This window comes from Prinia subflava, chromosome 11 (genome assembly GCF_021018805.1).
Source record: "Prinia subflava isolate CZ2003 ecotype Zambia chromosome 11, Cam_Psub_1.2, whole genome shotgun sequence".
NCBI classification, from domain to species: domain Eukaryota; kingdom Metazoa; phylum Chordata; class Aves; order Passeriformes; family Cisticolidae; genus Prinia; species Prinia subflava.
The window spans coordinates 19386329-19409137 of record NC_086257.1 but is presented as its reverse complement, the minus strand read 5'-3'; the positions used below and the strand labels follow the sequence as shown (position 1 = coordinate 19409137).

Below are 22809 nucleotides of genomic sequence, written 5' to 3'. Positions count from 1 at the left end.
GGGATTGGCCCTTTTGAAAATGCTGCTGGCATTTGCATCAGCTCTGGGTGTTATTTCTTACCCTCATGGTGCTGTTTCCTCCTTCTGGACTGGAGAAGCAGCTCCCTCCCTGCTGTGCTGTCCCTCTGGGGTTTGGCTGATCCAAGGGCAGCTCAAATCCACAGGCAGCCCCAGCTGTGCCTTCTCCCAAAACTGCAGTCCTCTTTGGAGAGGCACCCGTGTGGTTTTGGGCCAAGGCTGTCCAGAGTTCCTTCCCTCACTGGCAGGGATGGGGCTGTTGGGTGGGTTGCAGCATTTCTGGAGGGCATCAGACCCATCACCTTTCACTGAGGCGTCCTCTGATGTGGAGAAAGGGCATTGAGCACCTTCAGCAGCAGGGGCTGGGACAGGTCTCTGCATGGTTCCTTGTGTAGGTCCTGGTTTCTGCAGCCCCTCCCTGTTGGGGCTGCAGCCTCTTCCAGGGTCAGGAGCTGCCATCAGCTCCCCTTTCCTGCTCCCCAGCCTGTTCTGACGCAGAGCTGCCCTGCTGCCTGTTTGCAGGCTGAGAACTCTCCTGCTCCTGGTGCTTTTTGGGGTGTTTCTGCCACAGCACTGATGCCCAAGCAGCAGCAGGGCCGTGCTGGGTGTTCACTGACCCTTGTGGAAAGCAGGGATGTTGGAGGCCACCATGGACAAGGCTTCTGCAGGGTTTTGGGGCTGAATCCCAGAGATCTGAGCAAACCCCAGCGTGTGGGCATCAGCAGGACCACCCCAAACACTTCCTAACAGTGGGGCAGGTCTTATTCCTGCACCCCTTCCCTCTCACTTCACACCCTAGTTCATTCTCTTGGTGAAAGCCATCTCAGGCAGCTGCAAGCAAAACAGAACCCCACCGAGGCTGCTCTGCCAGCCTATGTTAGGGTGTAAAGCAGAGCCACCGTGGTGTGTCTGGGGTGTCACCGTGTCTGGGGTATCACCGTGTCGGGGGTGTCACCGTGTCAGGGGTGTCACCGTGTCGGGGTGTCACCGTGTCTGGGGTGTCACCGTGTCGGGGTGTCACAGTGTCGGGGGTGTCACCGTGTCTGGGTGTCACCGTGTCGGGGTGTCACAGTGTCGGGGGTGTCACCGTGTCAGGGGTGTCACCGTGTCGGGGGTGTCACCGTGTCTGGGTGTCACCGTGTCGGGGTGTCACCATGTTGGGGTGTCACCATGTCGGGGTGTCACTGTGTCTGGGTGTCACCGTGTCTGGGGTATCACCGTGTCAGGGGTGTCACCCTGTCGGGGTGTCACCGTGTCTGGGTGTCACAGTGTCGGGGTGTCACCGTGTGAGCACGGGGATGCTGCTCCGTGGTGGCCACAGCTGATGCTGCTGGGGAAGGCGAGGTGAACAGCTCCACCTTAAACTGCAGCCAGCTCCTTAAGCTTTCTCCTGGCCTCCTGCCACCGAAAATGCTCCAGGCGGAGCTTTCATCAGAAGGAAGCCTGTGCTTTGCGCTGTGGGGGAAGGGGTGGCCAGAAGAACGTTTCTCCATTGATTCTTTAATTTTAAAAGTTCATTTCTTGCACCGTGCTCGGCTTTTTGTTGTTGCTGTTTTGGCTTTTTTTTCTTTTTCTTTTTCTTTTTTTTCCCTTGACACAGTAAATTTCAAATTGATTTTGCAGTCCTGTCCCCCACCATCCTTGCACTCTCCCTTTCAAAGGTAATTGAGACCAGAGGCTTCACTTGCCCCGCAGGCACCCCCTCATCCCCTGTGATGCTCCCTGAACGGGGTTTCACCAGGGACACGCTTGAGGGGGGGCAGCTCCCTTCAAGGACATCCCTCCCTTCTCCCCTCCTCCCCAGAGGCGATTTCGGGATCAGGGATGTGTCCCCTCCCGAGGCTCCTCGGATGAGCCTGGATGCCCTTTGCAAAGCACTGACACCCCCCAGCTCTGGGCTGTGCCCCCAGCCCAGCCCAACAGAGGGTCTATTTGTCACCAGGCATTTCCTGCTAATCAGACCATTAGTCCTTGTGCTGATTAACCGGCTAGTTCTCAATTTAATTAAAACATACGCTTTTTGGAAGAGCCAGGAGTTGCAATCATATTTTATTCTTATCATTCCAGATCTGATTGGCACTAACCATAAGCACCAGGGGGAAACCAAAGCAATTAACCCTTTCCCTTGATGAGGGGAGCATCTAGTTACTAATTGACTGTTCTCCCAGGGAAGCTGCAGATTTTTGTAACGCTGCTTTGCACCAGAGCCTGAAGACCTCAAGGCATTTATCCTTTTTCAGGATTTCGTTCAAACACAGCGGCTTTGCAGGTCACACCATCTTCCTAAGCTGCTGGACAGTGGGAGGCTTCGGGAGCCAAGTAGGAATTTGGGGTAGGGAAGGACATGAGCTGTGGCAATTAACCCCGAGCTGTGCGTGTGTGTGAGGACAGAAAAGCCCCAATGTTTGTCCTGCAGTGACAGCAGCGAGCCCTGGGCTCACCTGGGGGCTCACCTGGCCATACCCAGCCCCGTGCCCGGAGCATCGGCCCCACACGCTGCAGGGGAATTCGGGACAGCGCTCGTTCTTTTCAAAGCAAAGCTTTGGTATCTCATTACCAACCTCAGAAATATTTGGCTATAATTTACTTTTGAGGTTTGGGCTAAGTCCAGGTACTCCATCAAGAGAAAAGTCGAAGCTGAATAAACGGGTTCAAGGTGAAACCTGTCCAGCCCCGGCTGCGGGGCGTTCCCCTGCCCCCGCCCGGGATGCCGGGGGTGCTGGGAGAGCCCTTCGAAGAAAAACTGCTGCACGAAAGGCTTTGGAAAGTATTCTCCAGAAACACTTAATGGGTGAGCTTTCGTCTTGCAGAACAACCCCCAAGCTAGTACTTTGCTCCTGCGCGTTTCCCCATTAGGGCGGGCTGTGCCTTTTGGGATTTATTTCTCCCTCCCCACCTGACCCTGTTTCCCACGGCCCCTGGGGGCACAGCCTCGTGTTTTATTTCACCGCCAGCCTGGAGCAAACGGGATCTTTGTAAAGCATCTTCCTCCTTGCTTTGTGATTCCTCCCGGGAGGGGCGGCAGCTCCCGCCCTCATATCCCAGATTAAACCCCCTGGGATGCAGGGACACCCCTAAAGCAGCCTGGGGGAACCCCACAGCCCTGAGCCTGGGCAGAGCTGTCCCAGCCTCAGGAGCACTGAGGATTTGCTCTTTGCTTTTCCCTGGGCACTGCCTGGCTGTGCTGGATGTACAGGGATCCTGTGGGATTCAGGGAATTGCACAGCTACTTTTTTGTTACAGATATTGCTTCCAACAGGAATGGTTTCCTAGATCCATCTTCCCAAACACAAATGACCAGATGGAAACAAACCCAGCCTGGCATGCTGGAGAAGTCCTGCCCGAAATCTCTCAGATGGGATCACGTTGGGTCCCAGCAGGAATATCCATGTGGAAGTGCTGGGCAGCCCCGGGGCTGGGATGGGCTGCTGCTGGAGGTGTTGGCCTCTTGCCTCAGCTCTCTGCTTTCATTTTGGCCACCCCCTGAGAGCTCTAATGGAAATAGAATCATAGAATCATTAATGCTGGAAAAAGACCTCTGAGATCATGGATTCCAACCATTAACCCAGCCCCACTGCCCAGCCCACCACTAAGCCGTGTCCCCAGGGGCCACATCTACACATCTGAGCACTTCCAGGGACAGTGACTCCACCATTTCCCTGTCAGGGTGGTGAAGATCTGGCAGATTCTGTTTTCCAACATTTCCTCACCTGTTTCAAGCACATGAATTGTGTTTGCACTGAAGGAATTTGCACCGTGGCTGTGTGTGCAACAGCAGAGCAAGCTCACAGACTCACCCACCGCTGCTCCTGCCCAGCCCATAACCTCTCCCTGCATGGGAACGGGATCTGCTGTTCATCCTGGCCTTTGGGATGATCCCCCAAGGGAGTGCCTGGGGCTGCTGGATGCGTGGACACTCTCACAGGAGCCGCTCTGGAGAGTCTCTGATGGGACACATCTCTCTGTGCTCGTAGCACATTTCTCTCCTTGGATCACTGCAACATCAGCCAGATGAGGAGGGACTGCGAGTGATCACAAAAGCAAGGGAACTCCATGGCTTCAGCATGCTGGGAATATCAAGCTACTGTCTGGAAAAATACAAAAAAAAATGCTGTTGATTCATTCCTGCAGCCCCTGACATATAAATTAGGTAACTAACATGACCCGTGACTGTTTCTCTGAGAGACTGGCTGAGACATGACAAATATGCCCTTCAACATACCAGGGCTGATTACTGAGAGTGCCATGGGAATAGCTCAGAGCCCCACAGTTACATTATAATAAACAAGATGCCACTGAAGGAAAACCACAGTGCTGTTGGAAAGCCCTGGGGTCGCATCTGCCTGGCTGCAGAGGACCTGTGCTGGGAGCCCTTGGCATGGCAGGATATGGGTGATATTCAGGGAGTCTTTAGGGAAAATCCTTGCTCTCAATGATAGGAAAAAGACTTTAGACTGTTTTTTGTTTGAAGTATGGGGTTCTGGTTTGTGTGCACATCTTTCCTGGTCAGCATTGTGGACAGAGGGTGTCTCTTTTCTGAGTTCCAGCTCTCCACAACCATGAGCTCCTGTGCCCAGGAGTCAAACCTCCCAGCCCTTGGAGTCATGCAAGCAGCTTTACAGACATCCAAAAAAACCCAAACCAAACCAAACCAAACCAAAACAAAAAAACCCCCCAAAAAACCCCCCAAAACCCAAAACAAAACAAAAAACCAACAACATTTCATTGCCATCATGCTGGATTTATTACACGTTGACAGACCTCGGAGGAGGGCAGCTCCCACCCCCCTGCACAATGCTGCTGAATCACTCATGGAAAATGTTGGGTTCAGGGCTTGCTGAGGAGAGGCAGGGCACAAAATGCTTGTTTGAACTATTCCCTGTTTGTTTTAAGCCATAAAACCTGCCCATGTCCCAAAGACTGAGCCTTGAAGTCCCGGTCTGAGATGTTTGAGGGGTCTTAGGTAACAGCTCAATTCCTCTCTCGGCTGCCTTGAGTTCCAACATTCGATTCCACCCTGAGTGCTTTGTTTCAAAGGGTGACCAAACTGCAAATCAGCCCCTTCAAATCCCCAGTCATGCGCTTTACATTAGGCAATTAAACTGAGCGATAAATATCACTTTGTTGTGAACGAGCCTCCATTTCCTTTCCTATTTTAATAACAATAATGGTCAAATTTCTGTTTAAGAAGCAGTTTCTGGTTCTATTAGGAAATGTGCCAACCTATTCAAAGAGACACAAGATTTGTATGGAGGGGTAACAGCTTTTATTAAGCCAAATTATATAATTAGTAAAAAAACAGCCAACCTTTCAGGAACATAAGCCCTTCTTCAGGTCTGGGGAGAGGTAGTGGCTCCTGGCAGCTGCAGAACAGCTGTATGTCAGGATTGCTCCAGCCCGGCTCTCTTTGATCAACGCTGCTCTGCCTGGGGCAAGGTGTCTGCCACCGGCTCCCACACTTTCCTGGGCTGGGTTTAAGGGGGGCAGCTCCAGTTTGGGCAATGTTTCTCCTCAGGTTACACTGAGCATAGTTTCAGGATGAGGTATATATATATATATATTTTTTTCTGTATGTTTGAGTTTCTCTTACAGTTTTGGGAGGACCTCTGACCTATAGCACCATTTCTTCCTCAGTGTTGCAGCCATACAAGCAGAAACCATTGTTAAATACATGCTAGCCCCAAATTCCCTGTCTCAAGTTGTATGAAAAGAGCTCACAATTTTTGGGTTTTGTTTTTTGGGGTTTTTTTAATGTAATTTTTTGAACCTCCAGTTTGAGCACACAGGATTCCTCCAATTTCTGCTGGCACAGCCTTTGCTTCATCTTTCAGACTGGAAGCCTCTTGGGGCAGGGACCATGGTTTTAATTATGTACAGCTCCCAGCTGAGCAGAACCATCAGCCCCCATTAAGTGAATAAATAATTACTTCAGTGAAACACAACTCACTCCTGGCTCAAACCCATTACTGAAGTGTGCAGAGGTCATGGTGTATTTGTAAGCATAACTTAAATAAGATATGCGGGTTGGACAACCCCTCAGCAAAATGTCAAATTAGCCTCCAAATATGTTTTGGTGGAAGATTCTTCAATTTATCAGTAACACACATCCATTATTATCTGCCACTGCACTCTGTCCCTGGACTCCACACAGGGATGTCCCAAGAAGTTCTTCAAAAATGGGGAGAAGAGCTAGGATAAGCTCCTGATATCTCACAGGACAGGTTTGGGTCAGTGCTCCTCAGCAAAAATGAAATGTATGATGAACTCTTCTTCAGCAAGGTGCCACAGAAAGGTGTGCAGGTTTAACACTCAAGTTGGCCAGGTGCTGGGGAGAGGATTCCATACCCAGGTCCCATCACAGCCCTGTGAAAGTGCAGAGACTTTTAAAGATGAATCAGCAGCAGAAGTTAATTTGGTCTGTCACCTCCCCTTTTTATGCCAGTCACTAATTTACTGAAGAACAAGATCTAGATGGGAAGGGGATAATTAAAATGGGAAAATACTCCACAATTCCCAGGAGAAAAATACAGGTGGCAGATTGGAACACAGGATTGCCTCTTGCTTTACTTTGTGCCTTGCAGCCCCTAAAGGGTGTTTATCCATGGTTTATTTGGGATCAGACCTTGGAGCAATAGACAAACTGCCCTGCTCCCACAAGGACTTGTGCCCTATGGACCAAAGGTTTTTTCTCCTCTCTCCCAGACAGCTCTAGAGAACAACTGATGCTGTGCCATGGTGTTGGATGCTGACCCTGGCAGGGTTCCAGATCATCATCTCCCGTGATCGTGGTGTCTCCTGCCATGGCTCAGCCTCCCCTTTGCTGGCAACACCTTCCCATCAGGTACAGGAGCTGCCAGCTCCATCCTTCAGTCACTGCAATATTCCCTATTTTATATTGCTCTGAAGCTTTTGAGCAGCTGTTGTAGGTCACCTTCAGCTGAAGCCTCCATGCCCAGCCATGCTGGACCTTGCTCCAGGTGTTTCTGGGCTGCTCTGCCACCTTAGTCACATTTTCCTCTCACAGTTTTACCACCTCGATTTCCCCAAGAGTGCCTGCTGCCTACGTGAGCTGCTGTGAGTGCTCAGGCACTGCTGATTAGACAGAAAAAACCGCAATTGTCCTCATCATCCCATCAGTCACATTCCCCACGTGCCCATCACTGGGGCAGCTCTTTAGTTCCCGTGTCTCCCTGGTGACATCAAGCTTTATAGACAGGTATCATCTTATGGATATTTTATCTTATAGAATATCCACCTCCAGAGCCACCAAATGCCACATGCTGTGCCTTAGGCACAGGATTGTTCACAGGAAAATGATAAAAATCACAAATCTTGCAAACACACAGCAGGCAGACACCAGAGAAGTATTGGACCCACACAGTCAGGAATCTTTTTTGGGTAAAAAGGCAGAGATTATTGCAGGAAGTCGGAGAACAATGCTTGACTATTTAAGGACAACTGGTGTTTCCTTTCTGAACATCAGCACTATTTATTTGTTTTGGGGTCCAGCCAGATCCCATTTGATGTCTGCTCCCCGGTTTAAGGTGGAAAAGAATTGGCAAGGACTTGCTCAATGTTACCAAAACAGAACTGGCCTGTATCTCTATTCATGTTCAATGGCACCTTGGAAACCACCCATGATTGCCACAAGGTGCTATGGATATCAGAAATACAAATTAATTCAAAAAGCTGTAGAGTTATCGAAAAAATGGTCCAGAGGGGCTGATTAAAATTAAATGTCAGAGGTGACCAGCAGCTGGGAAGATGCTGTGTGACCACTTTTGCATTGTCCTAATGCTCTTTCCAAGCCAGCCAGCACTGGACATTGAAAAAGAGAGGGCATAAATGAGCTTTTGCAATGGCCCAGAATGGTGTCTTGCCTGTGGGAGAGGTGCATTTTCCAGCCACACTCTTTCCTGGGCAGAGCTGCAAACAGCTTCCCTGCCAACTCTACCACTCCTGATTTTCTCTATCACAATGTCAGACTTCAAAGCAACATCCAGAGTTAATCCCACACTGGCTTCAAAGGTTTTATTACCAGCATATTCTAAAAGTAATATTTAGGAATAAATCGTTATCAGGCTAGCTGACATCTTGAGGAAGAGAATAAGGTCCTGTTGTGCTTCCAAATAAGATGTCTTCCCGTCTGTGAGTGTTGAGCTGTAGCATCTCTGCTGTGGAAGATTTTGACTGACCTCTAATTCTTCTATCCCATCTTGTAGCTTTCTGTATTAACCAACACCACAATTAAAAGGTCCTTGAAGAGCTTTCTAGTGTCTGCTTTTGAGGATGCCAGCTTTTCAGGTGGGAAGTGTGTTTTAGGATGACATGAAATAGGAATGTTACCTCTTCAAGCCAGCTGAAATCTGTTGTTTTCCAAGTCCCTTCTCTGAGCATGGAGGAATTTTCCATCCAGTCTTCCCATGCTGCTGAGCAGGAGGGCTCTTCCCTGCTCCTCAGGGAGAACACTGTGCCACAGATACTGTGTGATCTAAACCAGGGTGAGATCCCTGGTTTCCATACCCACCACTGACATCTCTCCAAAGAAAAGGACAATAAATTCATGGAAATAAAGCAACCCCTGCTGTCAGATCTCTGTGGTTTCCTCACAGGTTGGCATCACCACTACCATGGGAGATGATGTGCACAACCAGCCAAGCACTCGAATTTCCACACTCTGGAGTGGTCAGGGGACTTTTCTCCTAGATGGGAACAGGAATCTCATTGCTGTGTTCACAAGTTGCTCCTCCTGTATTTTTGAATAATTCTGTGAGTCCCCTCAGACTAAGGAATGAGGAATAATTCCACACCAGCAACACAACATTTCTTATACTTTATTCCCCAACCTCACCTGACATATAAAAACTTTCTGTCACCCCATCATAAAAGCAGAGCAGAAAGCCTGGTGAAGAGTCAGGGGGCAGCAGTGAGGGTTAATTCCACAGACTTCAGTAATTCACAGGAAAGGACAGGGCGAGCTGTGTTTGCATAAACAGTTAAAGGTTATTTCCAAATATTAACCACGGCAGCAGAAATCACAATTGCTTTGCCAATCACAGGCAACATGAAAACGTCAAAGCTTTTTTCCTGCAAATCAAATTCCAGTAAAATAAACTGTTTAACCCTTTCCATTAGGCAGAACTCAAGGAGCCATAGCAATTAGGCTAGAAAAGGGGAAAGAAGCGAATGAAGCCAAAATAGCAGCAGCACATTTGGCCAGCCCTGCAGAAATGACACAAAACTGGCTGGATTCCAGTGTCTGGTTGCTTTGCAGCTCCAGGGCAGGTCTGGCTGTACAATCTTTACATAGAAATCAGACTCGCCCACTCCTCCCTCCTGCTTTTCTTACAGCAGACAGCGGTAGCGGGGGGAGTCCGTGGGCCAGATAAAGTTGCCTTGGTGCTTATTCCATTAGAGGCAAGGAGATTTTCTCCAGGTTTTTAATTAGAAAAAAATGCCAGCCTCGACCCAAACACCCGTCTCCTGCTCGTGTGTTAAATGGTTTAATTTCCCCTTCACTTGTGCTGCCCTGCCACTGCTTCTATTCCTTGTGTCACCGCTGATGGCAGAGTTTGCTTAGGGCCCTCAGTAATGAAGTGCAAGAAAAAGGTATTAAAAATACAGACCATTTCTCTGGCTGACTGAGGGTTGGGGTTTAGCACCAGTGAGGGGGGAAGGGGGTGTTTCTTTCTTCTGCCTAAATAATGCAAGGACTGCACAGGGCAGCCTGGATCATCAGGCACTGCTTCCCCCAGACAGCTCCTGCAGTCTGGGGCACTTGTTGGGTTTGGCTTCATTTCCAGGAACAGGTATCCCACAGCTTGCAGTGCTCTGATGTTGATTTACAAGCGCCCCAGTTACAAAATCAGAAGTCCTGAAGCAATGCTAGCATTTATTTACAGCAAACTTTCTCTCTTCATCACCCATTAGCAACTGCAAGCTGTTAATGAGTGTCTTGCTACTGTTCCATACTGCTTTGTGGTCAGAGCTTGTAAATTCACTTTGAGTTCACAATCTCATTAGGTTTCTTTCCTTATTCCTCTTAATTTCTGGTGTTTTGGGCAGGATCTTGTTCTGAAGACTGGTCCTGATTTGATACATTAGCCTCACAGAGAACACAGTTACATTTAAAAATGACATTTTGCTCGCATTGCTGCATTGGTCATAAAAGTGCTTTGAGTATTGCAGATGATCTAGAGGCTCCCAGCCCTTAAAAGTCTTTATGTTTATGTAAAGCTCATTTTGTGTCTGCGAGGAGAACCATCCCTCTGATGCAAGGAAACAAGAAAACAACAGGCTGCCCTAGGGCACCAACCTCAGCCTGCTGGAGGGGGCAGATGTCAGCCTGGGCTGTAATTCTTGTGTTATTCAGCTCCTGTCCTGAGCAGGGCTGGTGCCCTCACACAGACCTGTCCCTCCCCTGTGTCCCTGGTGTCCCTCAGCCCCTGGGCAGCCCTGCTGCTGCTGAGTGCATTGCTGGGAGCTCCCAGGGCGGGTGGGGAGCAGCCCTGGCACCCCACAGCACCCACCCAGCCCCTGTGCTTTCCTGCCTTGCTCAAAGCAGGATTCCAGAGCTCCTTTACACCCCTGAAAACAAAGTCAGGCAGTGACACCTTAACCAAAATCTGCAAGAGCCCTCATTCTACCGAAAGCCTAAAAAACAAACAAGGAGAAGTATAAAAACCCAACAAACCCCCACTGTTAGGGACCCTCAGTCTCTTTATAGGAGAAGTCTGAGCTGCTTAATTCTCTCCAGCTGAGCTGGAGACTGAACCCCATCTTCACCTTGAAACCAGAGCCCTCTGCACCTCCCTGCTCAGGAGGAGACTGTGGGCTTAAGGTGATGTGGAGCTCCTGGGGATTGCTGCCTGCCTGCTGTTTCTGCAGCTCTGCTGAATTACTATGTGCAAGTTAGAATTGTTTGGGTTTTTTTTTTTTTTTTTCCCTTTGTTCCTATTGTTTTAGTGAGCCGTGGTCACATTCCTGGGGCAGTGTCTGCTTTTCAGATTGGCAGACTGTAGGTTAAGCTTTCAATTGATTTATGGCTTGTTTTTCTAGGGTGGTTAGCTAGCTAACAGAAAAGAGCAAAAGGATCCACACAACATATGTTATCTTGTTTTCAAGATCTTTCCAAGGGTTTTGGCTCAGGGGCTAATGGAAGGCCCCTCTTCCATGTGGGAAAAACATGAAGTGGGAAGAAAAGTGCACTTGCACTCTTTGGGAGTTGAGAATTGAGGTTTGGAGATGTTTTAAATTATTTTGTGCAAACTTCAGATGCCCTTATACACTGAGTAGCTTACAGGCTTGTGTGTATTCTCACAATAGCCCCAAGAAATAAGGAAACACTGATTCCACATTACACTCAGAGAACTGAGGCACAGGAAGAGATGTGTGAAGTCTTGCTGATGGGAAATGCAGAGCACTGACCTGCCTGAGGTGGAGCATCCTGCTATAAGTGACTGAATTCTCCCTCCAGGTACTGCTGCAGCTCCCTGCCTGACCTGGGCTAAACCCGGGTAACCAGGGCTCCCTGCACTGACTAAACCACAGCTTCAAACCAGAGCTGTCCTGGGAGAGGCTGAATCTCTGCTGAGGAGCAACAGACCCTCTCTTTTCTGTGTTTTCCTATGGGACAGCCCACTGACTACAGAAATGTTTGGGGTAGGTACCTTCTGGTAGACCCTGAGCAGCTTTGGGGTAATTTACCTCCTCGAGTGTCGTCCTCTGCTTGGAACTGTGTTCAGGAACATTAAAACAAACCCAAACCTGCACACAGTGGATGCCTCCTGAGAAACCCAGGGCCACAAGTAATCCTCCCCCAGCCTCTGCTGTGCTACCAGACGTGAGAACAAGCAGCAGAGAGGGAGCACGCCTGTGGCACAGCAATTGTTGGCCTCCACACTCCAAGTATGGTGTGAGCCCAGTCATCCTGGGCCCTTGAGGCTGCCCTAAAATGTTCTAAGGGCTCAGGGATTCCCATATTCCCTCTGCAGCCTGCTTCACCCTGGAGCTGAGCATCTCCACAAGTGAGACCACTGCTGGTGTTCCCCCACACTGCTGAAGGGTTGGTGTGGAGCATCCTGGCCTGGTGGGATGCAGGGTGTGCAAACTCTGGGTGATGCCTGAAGCAAACCCTCACTCTCAATATCCTCATTTTGTCTTTAAGAAACGCTGCAATTGTGACAATGCATAGCCTTACATTTTGTATACCTATGGGATATAATTATAATATTACTGCCAGGAATTATCACTACCAAAGACCCTACTTGCTTGATTTCTCAGTATTAAATGAGGAGCAACAGATCTTTGGGACAGTGAATGTATTTAACTGAGAAATAAGAAAATGGAAGGAAGAAAAAAAAAAAATAGGATCTTATCATATGGCTCTTTTTAGCCTTCGATTTACCCTGCCCGGAATGTTTCCAAAACAGCAGGAATACGACTTGGCTGTAAGTCTGTATTATGTAATGGTGATTTCTTTGTTTCCTCTCACTTTAAGGTTTAGCAACAGGGAAGAAAAAAACCCCTGGCGTATAGAAACGGGGGAGGGGAGGTGTTAAGACGATGCTGGATCCCTGCGAGCTATTGCCGGTGAATTGCATAACCACAGCCGAGGGGTTGCTAGGTTTTACCACGTCCCTGCTCCGTGTTAAATATTAACAGTGCTTGTCCTTTCGGCGGTGTCGCTGCTCCGAGCCCGGGTTCGGTGCCATCTGCCCGGGTTTCCATGGAGCCCACAGCGCCCTTCTCCTCTCCCTGCACAGCCAAACCCTCCGGCTGAACCCAGCCCTGGATGCGCGGGGCTGTTTTCCCTTAAAACCAGCCAGGTTTGGGAATGAAGCTTGTTTTGTCTGCCCTGGTAGATCGGCAGGGCCATGGGGTGCCTTTAACCCTCCTGGTGCCATCATTCTGCTCCGTGGTTGAGAGAAGGATGGGCACAGACCTCCCAGCGGGGCAGGCTGGGGTAGGACAAGGCAGGATGGTCTTACCCTAGAAAAAAAAGGTCAGGGAGAATTTCTTTTTTGCTATGAAAGTGGTGAAACACTGACATAGGTTGCTTAGAGAGCTTGTGGGTGACCCATCCCTGGAATCATTCGAGGTCATGTTGGACAGAGGTCTGAGCAAACTCTCTGATGGAAGATGTCCCTGTGTGTACAGAGGGTTGGACTAGACGGCCTTTAAAAAACCTTTCCAGCCTAAACCATTGTATGATTCTCCCCTGCTGTTCTTCCTCCTCATCTATCTTCCTTCTGTGAAATCTTCTGGACTAAGATGCAAAAATTAAATGCAGTATCTCCTAAACCATGGGTTTGCCTTCTTTTCCCCCAGTAACATAACTCTCATCAAAACCTTTCAGATTTACATTTAAAGCATTTTAATAGAGTTAATGGTGCAGATTTTCAACACATTGGCTTCCTGGGACCAGTTTAGGGCCATGCTGGGACCAGTTTTCATCCATGCTGGATGCTGACAGGCTTTGCTTTCTGCTGGTCTTTGGAGCAGGGCAGTGCTGGATGCTCGAGATCTGCATATTCAATGTGCATGTGAGCTCAAACAGTTTCTTGGTATGTCTCTAATTAGGCTAAGTAAGGTGTTGGATTCAAGTGCTGATTAGAAATGACCACTCTAAAATACATTAGGCTATTTAGGGCTGTGTGCTGTTTGCATATCTGGGTGCCATCTCCTGCTCACCTTTGTGTGAATAATGTGATGAGTCCATCCAGTTTTTAACCTGTCACGTTATTTTATTTCTTCTCTTTTTTTGGGCCATCCCTCCCAGCACAAGAGCTGTTCCATGGAGACCCACAGGTGCAAACAAACACGTGCCAGCTCAGCATTTGTGGAGACTGTTGAGAGATTCTTTTCAAGTACAGGGCTCAGCACACACTGTCCTTCTATTTCCTTTTATAATTTTCTTTTTTTCCCCCCCTAGTCCTTTTTTTTTTTTTTTTTTTTTTTTTTTTTTTTTTTTTTTTTTTTTTTTCCCAGAATAATTAAACACATCCATGCAGGCAGGAGGGCCAGGCTGGCTGCTGGCCTGGCAGACAGGGGGGCTCTGAGCCCTAAAGTTGTGTCCCTGCTGGGGCTCCCTCCTGCACACCCCCAGAGCTGCACAGGGACTCAGCCACGTGAAAAAACAGCCTTGAAAAATGCAGCCTCACTGAATTGTCATTAAAAATTCATAAAGGTTTGGGCAGCACTGGGTTGTGTGAAGCCCAGGCTGGAACACAAACAGGCTGCACCTTGCCTGAAGTCTCAAAGCAAAGGAGATTTTTGTGAAGCTGGTGTCAACCCAAGCTGGTTTAGGTCTAATATTTGCTTGGCTCAGTTCTGATTCATTCCTGAATTTGAACTGATGAACTTCCAGCCCTCAGGTACATTTATGGGGGATGAACATGGACACATCAATGGTTTAACAGAGCCATAATTTCTCCCTGAATGCTTTATTGTTTGAGAATCGTAAATAAGGGGAAGTGAAAAGGACAAGCCCCTTTAATCTATGAGTGGTGTGCTAAATGACGGCGGTAAATCTCTGCTGGCTCCTGGCAGGCAGAGCTGATTTGCACTCCCAAAATGGCAGTGATTTTATCCCACAACCTACACTGAAGGTGTGGAGATTTTCTTTTTGAGGAGAAAAAAAAAAATCAACCGTACTCTGGACCAGGTTTGGATGGGAATAATCAGCAAGGCATTGCAAAGAGCCTCGGTGTATTCTGTTATCCTGATGCTGGAAATGCCCACCCTGCACTGGCCATGAACTTTATCAGGCTCCTTTCTTACCTCCTCCTCCACGTTTCCTATCACTCCTGATGTATTTATTGCTCTGATTTGCTTTTATGGCCTGCTAGGCTGTCTCAAGGCCAGCGTGTTCAGGTGTGCCAGACAAAGCTCTGCCCCAGCAGCACGGAGGCTGCCAGTGAAAACAGCGCCCTGGGCACCCACTCTCCCTTTCAACACTTGGAGGGTTGAAAGGGATTTTCATAGAACCTGAGAATGGTTTGGGTTGTAGATCATTAGTTCAAACCCCTGCCATGGGCAGGGACACCTTCCACTAGCCCAGGCTGCTCCAAGCCACATCCAGCCCAGCCTTGGATACTCCAGGGATGGGGCAGCCTCAGCTTCTCTGGGCTGTGCCAGTCTCTCTTCCCTCAGAGCAGATCTTTTGATGAGCATTGCACAGCAGGGTGTGACCTTTAAAACCCAGAGGTTTACACAAGATGATCACAGTGCTGCCAGAGCTTTAAACCACCCACGTTTTGTGTCCCCAACCAAAGGCTGTCCCCTGGGCTGGGGCACACCCCGCTGGTGTGGGGCTGTCCTGTCAAACTGTATTCCAGCCACGGTCAGGATGGCATAAAAATCAATAAATTCCATTCCATAAAGGCTTGCAGGCTTAAGCATAAATATCCCTTTTGCTTAGGGGGTTAATATTTATTATTTGGTGGAGATGGCATTTTGGTGTGTTTTATTCACAAAGCACCCAGAGCTGATTTTACACAGAAGTTGCTGTATTGAATTTTCTCGTGATGTCATATTAATTTGTACAAACTGCAAATTGATGCTGACCTGGTCTGTGATGGGCACAAGCTCTCAAATTTTAATTCATATAAAATCTATCCCCCCTCTTAGCAATGAGAGCTTCAGTGGTGGGGAAACCAGGGGGACCCTCTGGGAACTGTCAATCAAAAAAAAAAACCCTCTGGAAAGGTTTTTCCCCTCTGTCCATATCTTAATGGCTCTAGCTGAGATGTTTCAGCTGAAGAAAACTCCACCCCTGCAGCTTCTACTTTGAAAAAAATTGAAAAATCTAACTCAATCTCCTTAATAAAAGGGGATCAATGCTTTTCAGAAAGAATTTCTATCCTCCTTTCAGTCCCAGTGGAGTTTTCTGTAAGGCAATCAATAAGTAATGACCAGGAAAAGACTTTAAAGTCCCTTGTTGCTGTCATATTTACCAGATTGTGCATCCCAACCTCAAACTGAGTGAGCTGAGAAATGGAAAAAAAAAGAGAAGAATGATGAAAAGTCTGAGGAGGATGCTCATGGACTCACCTTCCATCAGGGGACCACTGGGGTGATGCATTTTTGGGATGGAGCCCCACAGTGTCTCTGTTAGAAGCCCCAGTGAGTCCCCAGGGTGTCACAGGGGCCATCAGCACCGTGGCCCTTCACACCCTGTGGGACCCAACAGGAGCACCTCAACATCCAGAGAAAAAAGCCCTTTAAATAAGCTGTGAGAGGTTTAATGGAAATAAAAAATTTGGGGTTCTCCCTTAATCCTTGCAAGGCTTTTTTTTTTTTTCTTTCTTTTTTTTTCCTTTTTTTTTCCTTTTTTTTTCTTTTTTTTTTTTTTTTTTTTGTGAATGTGAGAGCTGGAGAAGTCTTTTTAGAATGAAATTGGTGTTTTACTGGGAAAAAAAAAGTTCTGGTGGTCTGGGAGAGAGATAAAATGGACATGTTATTGGCAATGTGGTATTCAACATGTGGCTGCATACCTTGGCTGTTCTGCCAGGGCTGAGGATGTCTGGGCTCAAAGGAAAGGGCTGGGAGAAAGGAAAACCAAAAATCAGCCTTTTTGAAGTGGCCAAGGTGCATGCTCCTGCAGAGCTGAAAACACAGGAGTCCAAGTCACTCCAGGAGTCACAGTATTTTTAATCATCTCCCCAAAGTTTTAGAAAACTCAGACTAAGCTGTATTTTCCTCCAAAAATCTCCTCCCAAAATTCTTGGCTTTCTCTTCCCAGACACTTTGTAAATCCATCTCAAATTCTCGCCTGGAGTTGGCCGCTCAGAAATTTATTTCCAGTTCATTGCTGGCCAATAAGGGTGACAAAATGTGTTTCATGAGGAGGAAAACCCACTTTGTGGTTATTGAGGGCCAGAGTTGGAGACCAGCTTCCAAAGACACAGAAATAGTATTTGCAGCTGTTTGCACATGACATTATTTCCTGGGCACCTGGCTTGTATGTACAATTAAGAACTTGTAAATCTGAGGAAATCTTAAATTAAGGTACCAAAATGTGCCTGCAAACATTTGTGCCTGCCATTTTTCAGCTGTAATAATGGGAGTCCTGTTAAAGCAGGGATGAAAAATTTGTCCTGTGTCAATAACCTGTATGAATGATGTTAGAGAAAACTGGCAAGTCATCAAAAGACCCTGTTCTCCATTTAATTCTCTTCCTAGCTCATTATGGATTATCACGTTTTGTCTAGTTAGTGGCATGATTATGGAAATAGAAAACCTGTTTCTCTCTGCTTCTTATCTAAAAGATGAACGAGGCACGTATAATTGGCTTAAGTTATCATTTAGCAGTGAGCTCTGGTGGTGCAGGGTATTTTTTTTGTCTTCAGCCTGAAGTCCTGAGACACATTGGATGGCTGGTGTGTTCTCCTGGTTGTTTCCCCAATACCCACATGCTTAGACTAAAGCAATGCAGTTATTAAGGGATAAAGTACTTTTTTTTTTTTCCCCGGAAAAATCAGTTGTAAATAACTCAGCAGGTGATGATCACCAGGACATAAATCACCCCCACTGAAACAGCAGCTGAATGGCCTGAGCACATCCAGGGAGCCACCTCCACCCTCACCTGGGGCTCAGAGCTCATCCCACTGCCCTAAACCTGCCTGAGCTGCAGCTGCTCCCATGGTTTGTGTGAGCCCAGAAACAGGATGTGTGCTCCAGGCCACACGGGGTGTGCTGGGAAAGGATGGGGAGTTTTGAAAACATTTTTCTTTTTAATGGAGAGAATAAAAATGATAAGAAGAGGGGAGGTGCCATCACCAGGATGGGGCTTTTCCCCCGTGTTAGGCTGTGAAATGTTGGAGGTGCTCCTAAAGAAGCACTTTGGGATGCTGAGCCCTGGTTACAGCTGTTTGAGATCATGGGCACCACTCAATTTGCACACATTTGGGCCCACAGTAACCAGGTTTTGGTGCTTAAAAGCATCTGCCAAAAAGTCTATCAATCATGAAGATCATTGGTGCTGTCATTGCGTTTCCTGAGGCCTCAGGGGACACTGGGCAATGATGTTAATTGGAGACTACAAAACATTAGGAAAAGCCAAAGCACTTTGGAAAAGGACCTTTTTACTTCCCTGTGATCTCTTGTATCTTTACTCAGAGAGAAAATACTGTCTGAGAAATAAAGGGGAGATTTGTTCATCTTGGCTTTCACAGTGGAGAAAAAGAGCAGTGGGAAGGAGAGAGGATGCTTTCCTTCTGCCTTACAGTACTGGAGCTTAGTTCTTCTCTCAGTATTTTATCCAAAGCCTATTTTTAATAACGCCAAAATAATAATTGCTGAAATTCCTTTTTTTTTTTTTTTTATGCAAAGCATCATTGGCAAAAATTTTTCTCAGCTTCCCTTGGCAGTCAGTCGGAGGAGCAGAATTTGATGGACCCTGAAGATATGGGAGGACAAAGGCAGCTTTAGAGGACACAAAACTATCTGGGCAACAACTCCCTCAGCCCAAATTGCCTCTGTTGTGTTCCTCTGTTGACTGAAAATATGCTCTCAAGAAAACACAAAATGTTGTTCTCTTTGTGGAAAATTCTTGCAAGATTTTTTTTTTGCATGTGTTTACTGAAATAAGAAAAAAAAAAAAGGAAGCAGAAAAAAAGCTCAGAAAAATTACAGAACTTTTCTCTCCAAATTACCTCTGTTGTAAAAAATGTCACAGAAGACTTCACATTCCAAAAATACCAGCCAGCTCCACGAGCTGTGAGTGAATGTAGACCCAAGTGAGATGAGGATCAGGCCTAATTTGCTCATAATTATGTTAAACCCATATGAAATAATTTCCCATTTTTCTGGAACCAACCCCCAAATTGTACTTTTAATATCTAGGAATACGCCAGTGAACAATCCATTATGTTGTCCTCCCACAGTTATTATTTTCCAAAGTGACAGGGAGATGACAGGAGCCTGTGGCTCCAGGTTGTGAATGAGCAGCAGGAACAGATGGATTTGTGAGAAGCAGCAATCCTGCTCTCCTGCTAAAAATGCCACAAACAGGAACCCCCAGCTAACGTGCCCCGAAAATATAGAGCAGTGGGACTGTCCCCAAGCAGAGGATTTCACAAGGCTTTCCAGGAAGCATCAATATCTGTGTAATAAGAGAATGGAGCTGCAGATGCTAAAGTACTTATTGCATTTTTAAAAAATACAGGGACAGCTTCAATTATCCCACTACCATGTATTAAATAAGGTTGATTAATCAAGGTTTAAGATAACAGGAGGAGTTTTCAATGCCATTAATGTGTCTCATGGGATTCACCCTTCTTTTGGGTAATGGGAAGCTTCTGGTTGTGAAGACGTAGATAATACGGATTTATGGCATCATAATGTGCATTGTTTTTCATGAGGGACACTGTGGAAACATTTGACAGCAAATACTATTTCAATTATTTAATTACTGGCATGCCAGGATGGCAGTCCTGGTGCTTCACCCTCATCTCTGCCTTTTGCTTTCTCTCTTTGCCTTTGTCTCCCAGCAGTTCTGGTGTTTCTGCTTCCAGGTGTGCACAGCCCCTCCTTGCCAAACAATTACCTTAAAAAAACAAAAAGGAGAAAAGTCATATAAGGGTCTCTTTGCCATTCCCAAATTTTCCAGTGATTTTACAGTTCCACCAGTGGGCTTCCCACGTCCCCCGATGTGAAGGGTCCAGCAAGAGCTCTGCTGGTTGGAGATGCACTGGAAATGAGAATAACCCAGAAAATGATGCTCTTAGGGTGAATTTTCACAAAGGGCTTTTCCCACAGTCCTGCAGGTGTTTTTGAAGGAGATCTGAGCAGAAAGGGCAGGTACAAAACCAGTGAGAGATGCTGGAGGAAACCTTAATGAATCAATAGTTGAGTTCCTCACCTCCTTTCTAACCAACTAAAGAGAAGTTTCTCCATCTTTTTCCATCTTCCTCTGTCTCATGGGCAATTTCACAAGCAATTTGACTTCTCATACTTTGAGCTCTGCATCATCCTCATTCATTATGGTTTTTCTTTTATTATTTCTGTCTATTGTTTCACTTTTCTGGACCCTCAAGTATAAATGTAAGACCCTGCTGCAGTCAGCTCTTGACCCAGGGTGGTGTGAGCTGTGCCACCCCTCACCCCTCAGGCCAGGCCAGCCTGCCAGCTCATGGAAGGACACTTGGCAATGCCATAACTCCATCCTGGCAGTGCCATCACCCCATCTGGCTGATGTGAGACACAATAAACACAAAGCCTGACAACTGGACTCCAGTGAGATATGTGTGCTGCAATGTGCAAGCATGACTCAGGCTCTGCAGCCAGGCACTCCCTGGAGTCTGGCTGTGTCCCAGAGACATTTTTCTCCCTGGCTTTAGTTGACACATCCAGGCTGATACATTATGTTTATATTTTTGACAGGTTATGATGTAAAGAAGGTTGTCACTTCCTCACTGGGGGAGGACCCAGGGTTGAGAGAGCTTGGCTGACCTTTTAGCTGGGTTCTGATATTTCTTCTGCCTCTTCCCAAACATTCCCCTTCTCCTTCCACTATGGGACAAGTGCTGGAATACTTGTCCTGGATCCTGCATCCCCCCTACCCCTTCTCCATGGCTGTTATGGTATGATAGGGGGTGGAATGCCCAGTCCATTCCCACGGAATGTGCACACCCTGCAGCTCCACATAACTATATATTTATAAAACCATACCACAGTGCAGTGTTAGTGCATGTTCCTGGTACACGTGGGTGCATTTTCCACTGGGGAAGGACGTGCTGGCAAAGGCTGGACCACGATCCCCCTGGCACTGGACACTGCATGGAGTGTGAGGGGGAGGATGGGCAGCCCAGGCAGGGATCACTGCCCCCCAGGCAGAGAGCAGTGGCTGGGGCAGGAGCAGTTATATCATGTTAAATGAGAGTTTTACTGTTTCCCCCAGTGAGAGCTGAATCACATCCTTCAGCAGGCGCAGAGTTCGATTGCTGCTTTTGAAAAATGTAGCTGGAATAAATACTGCATGTGTCCCAGATGAGGTTTTCCCCTCACTATATTCTCTAATTTCCTCCGTACAGGAGGAATACTTGTATTTGTTGCTTTCCCTCCTTATGCATTTGCTATGAGGGTTTTTGAGCCCAAAAGCCCTAACTTTGAATAGAAATGAAGCTTCTGGTGTTTCCTCTATTTAAGGGAGGCAAGCAAAGCAACTGGGGGATGCATTGCCTCAGCCCTGACCTATTTCTGTGCTCAGCACATTTTTCTCCCTCCGTGGACATGAGGAGTTGTCCCAAACCCTGGGGCTACTTTCTGCTTCCAGTTCTCTGGAATGCCCCTTGCAGCAGGTCTGGAGGGGAACAGACCTTCCTGAGGGGCAGCAGCACAGGGCTCTCTCCTTTTGCTCCCTGTGAACTGTAAGAAAAATGCCATTTATCATTTACACGTATTTACCACTGAAAGGGAATCTCAGGAGCAGACACTAAGGCAATCACATGTGTGTTTTTCAGTCCTAATTAGACTGAACTCTGTAATTGTGAGATGCATTTCTGACTCTTTTTTTTTTCCATTAAAGAAGTAACCCCTCTTTTATCAAGGCTGAGCTAAACCCCAAGTGGAAAGGTGAGGGAAGGAGAAATAATTAATGATGATGAAGATTCTGCCTGCCATGGGAGCACTGATCCATCTCCCATTAAAGTTTACCCCTGTGGCACAGGAACCCCCTCTGTGATGCTCCTGGGACCAGAGAGGGGTGCCAGGGCTGGGTTGTCCCCAGCATGGGGGCAATTAAGGGACTTTTAAGTTGTCACTTCAGCTCCAAGGGGTGTGTTTAGCTACATGGACTCCAGTGATCTTCACAGTGTTAAACGTGTAACAGAGGTGTGAGGGGATGGACATTCCATTGAGAGTGTTGCTACCCTTAGTAGTTATTTATGAGATGGAAGGGGCTTGGAAGGGCTGAGATGTGCATTGTTAAGAGGGGTGTGATGGTTACCATCTTTCCAATAGGATCTAACATTGAGAAGAACCCAGACACCCAGACTGGGAAGATTTGGAACAGTAAAATATCTGGGATTTGGGTGGTAGGGCTCAGCTTGGGGCAGATTTGAAATCCACAATGGCAATTCATGGAGAAGAACTAAATATTTGGAAGGGAGGATTTATACAATTTGAAGGCAGCTCACCCTCCTTCTGCTCAAAACACAGGGTGGAGCCTGACACAGAGCACGCAGAAGCAGAGAGGTGACATTGCTGGTGTCACACGTGGGCAGCACTGGTGGCAGCAGCAGGCTGGGTCAGCTCAGCATCCTCTGCCCAGCTGGGTGCAGATGGTTTTCACCACACAACAGCATGACAAAGGCACCTCTCAAGAGCTGAGCCATTCCATGCAGTGGGGGTGTCATTTAGGATGGGGAGATGTGGGGGGGAGGGGGTGACACAGCTTTATTATGCCTCATAAAAATAAATTCAGGAGAGATTAAAAAAAAAAAACAACACTTCCATTTGAAAAGAAGGAGGAATAGGCAGATAAAAGATATGAATTTTTCCTCCAAGACAGACTGCTAAATAGGCTCTTCTTGTTCACTGAGGTTCAGTAATGCAAGTTGACAGGATATTAAGGTTATTCCAGGTTCTTCTGTCTCCCAGGGTCATAAGCCTTCTGCTATGCATGTTAATCCATCTTAGCATTCCTCCGAGTAGCTGCATAAGTAGGGCAATCGGTTTAGTATGTATTCTTTCCATTTACAGCCTAGTTGGGAGGAGAAACCTACTAATTAACAGAATACCCCCAGAAAATCAGGAGTCATTTTAATAATACAGGGACTCCGCACAACG

At 47.3% G+C, this 22809-nt stretch overlaps 2 long non-coding RNA genes across 3 annotated transcripts in view; one reads left to right on the top strand and one right to left on the bottom strand.

Moving 5' to 3' along the window:
- Window positions 1-1245: 1245 nt before the first annotated feature.
- On the top strand, window positions 1246-4664 carry LOC134555996 (uncharacterized). Its single transcript, XR_010081533.1, has 2 exons — window positions 1246-2809; window positions 3262-4664. It is a non-coding gene; the product is annotated as an uncharacterized LOC134555996 (long non-coding RNA).
- A 14565-nt stretch (window positions 4665-19229) lies between these two features.
- LOC134556270 (uncharacterized) overlaps window positions 19230-22809 on the bottom strand; it is a 65847-nt gene continuing 62267 nt past the window's right edge. Inside the window, exon 3 of one of the 2 annotated variants that reach the window (XR_010081630.1) lies at window positions 19230-19567. This is a non-coding gene — a long non-coding RNA (uncharacterized LOC134556270). The remainder of the gene's footprint in view (window positions 19568-22809) is intronic. The other variant, XR_010081629.1, reaches the window with a different exon arrangement.